Consider the following 2,749-nt stretch of genomic DNA (forward strand, 5'->3'; position numbering starts at 1 on the left):
TCATTCCCCTCTCTCTCCTCCCCCTTTCACTTCCCCCGGCCCCATGAGTTGTTCAGTAGATTTATACCAAACAGTTTTGCAAGTATTGCTTTTGTAGTTGTTTGTCTTTTTACCCTGTGTCTCTCGATTTTGGTATTCCCTTTCAATTTCCTAGTTCTAATACCAGTATACACGGTTCTCAATATACTCAGATAAGATACAGAGATAGTGTAGGTACAACCACAGGAAGGGGATACAAGAAGATAATCAATAATAGAAGCTACATTTACACATAGCACATTGAAAGTAGTTACAACAGTGATATAACAATCGTTTCCATAACATGGAGTTCATTTCACTTAGCATCATCTTTTGTGTTCATAAGAGTATAGCTATTGGGCTCTTGTGATGCTCTGCTGTGACTTGTTTTATGGCTATTTTATGTAAGGGAAGTCATTACAGTATTGGTTCTTCGGTGACTGGTTTATTTTAAATGGGCAGAGGACTGGAAGAGACATAGCTCCAAAGATAAGGTAGTATACCATTTTCCCCATGTCTCCCCATTCACAATACATACCAGGTACAGGGCGTGGGCTTAGGTGTATACGGGCAAGGTTTACTCGGAATCCTCTTTCTATTGAGTGTAAGAATACAGCCTGAGGTAAGCACCCAGAGGCCCAGGTAGTTTCTCTTAATGAGATTAATCTATAAGAAGAGCTTTGAAGAAATATTGAGGGGGAGAAAAGGGCCCCAGAAGTTTGTTTGTCTGTTTTTCTTTTTGTAACGGCTAGTGTCACGGTGGTACCAAAAACATATGTTGAAGAAAAGACAGCCTCTTCAACAACAGTTCTAGGAAAATTGGATATTCACATGTAAAGGAATGATGTCTATTTCTCACCATGTATAACAATCAATTATAACAGATCAAATAAATTAATGACACAAGAGGACAGCACAGGTAAAATACTTGAAGTTGAGTCATAGACGGTTACAGTCGTTGATTAGGTTTATTTTGGAATCATTTAGTCTATCCCACTGACCATGTGTCTGTTTTTATGCCAGTACCATGTTATTGTTCTCTGTAGAATAAATTGAACTTGGGTGTTGTGATTTTTTTCTTTTAGCCTTAATATTTTTACAGTAAGTCATTCTAATTTTGTTTTTGTACTTCAAATTGAATTTAAGATTAAATTTTCTCTCCATGAAGAATGTCATTGGAACTTTGATGGGCACTGCATTCAATTTTTGCATTACTAATAATGAGATAGCTGTATTATTTTCCAGAATATTATATATGTGTAACTGTGTAAGATGTAGCCTCTGCAGTAGCTTAGAAATCCACGTTCTTTCATGGTATTATGGCACACATTTTGTCTGCTACGAATAACATTTTGTTGTCTGGGTATACTAATTTAATATATCCATTCACCTATACTGAAGGACATTCTGGCCATATGCAATGAAAACAAAGGCGGCTATAAAAATCTGTGGGCAGGATTTTGTGTGAATGCTAAAATTTCAGTTTCTCTGAATTAATTTCAAGGATTCCAGTGACTGCAGTGTTCTTGTTTCTTGTTTCTTTATTTCTTAGGAGTATCCTCACATCATTATCTAGATGATAGTTTTCAGTTTTGTATGTACCACATCCATATAGAGATACATGCTTTTCTTCTTGTCTTTTGATGTCTCCTTTTTTTGAGGGGAGAACATTCTCTAAAGATATCTCCATAACATGAGCTCTTCTTTCATGTAAGTGTTCATCTATCACTTGGTTAATAAGGCTATTCTTAGCAATTCTAAATCACAGTCACTGCCTACAACATTCACTCTGTTATTTTTCTCCCACAGCATTTATATTGCCTGACATATTTACTTATGTGTTAATTATTGTCTGCATTCTCCTTCCTACCTGTGATAGATCGTAAGCACCACAGAAAACATTTTGGCGGTTTTTGGATAGCAAAACACTCATTGTCTTGAATAGTACCTGCTTCATAGTAGGAGCTCATTAAGAGTTTTTGATACCAATACTCAGGCTTGAACTTAGGGCTTGGGCACTGTCCCTGAAGTTTTTTTTTGCTCAAAGCTGGTGCTTTATCATTTGAACTGCTTCTCTATATTTGAATTCTTAGTGGTTAAAAGATAAGAACAGACTTTCCTGCCTGGGCTTGCTTTGTACTGCAGATCTCAGGTCTGAGTAGCTAGTATTACAGGTCCGAGCCACTGGTGATCAGCTTCGTTAAGAGTTTCATTTCTATTATTACATGGCACACAGCTAGGTAAAATCCCAAATCCATCATGTGAAGAAGAGAAAAGATGTGCTGTCCATAAGCATTCGGATTTCGATTTAAAAGGACATATATGACAAAAATGATGAGTAGTAAAGTGTTCAAATGAATTAAAATGAGAAGACACTTGATTCCATGTACTAAGGGATTATTTGATATTTCTCCCTTTAACTGAGGCTAAAATCATCTTATCAGCTTTTCAAGTGTCATCTAGATTTATCAACCATCTAGGACTCAATTCAGGGTGTTAGGTTTCATAATCAGGGATATTTGACTTGTACTTTGTTTGCACCAAGAAAGCAACTCTGATTATGCTTACAGTATCTTGAACCATCCAATCCTAGTTTGTAATGGGTTCTGTGCTCTCAGGATGCTCTTGAAAAGCCTGTAACTATTCCAACATGGTGGCTCTATTTCACTCAGCATGCATCAAATTCAAGGGGACATTGGATAAGTCAGTGACTTATTAAAACCTGCAGTTT

The 2,749-nt window shown here is 36.6% G+C and overlaps 1 non-coding gene across 1 annotated transcript; it reads right to left on the reverse strand.

The window, feature by feature from the left end:
* Positions 1–529: 529 nt before the first annotated feature.
* LOC125361122 lies at positions 530–657 on the reverse strand. Its single transcript, XR_007212906.1, has one exon. It is a non-coding gene; the product is annotated as a small nucleolar RNA SNORA51 (small nucleolar RNA).
* Positions 658–2,749: the final 2,092 nt, after the last annotated feature.

This window comes from Perognathus longimembris, chromosome 12 (assembly GCF_023159225.1).
Source record: "Perognathus longimembris pacificus isolate PPM17 chromosome 12, ASM2315922v1, whole genome shotgun sequence".
In the NCBI taxonomy this organism is placed as follows: Eukaryota; Metazoa; Chordata; class Mammalia; order Rodentia; family Heteromyidae; genus Perognathus; species Perognathus longimembris.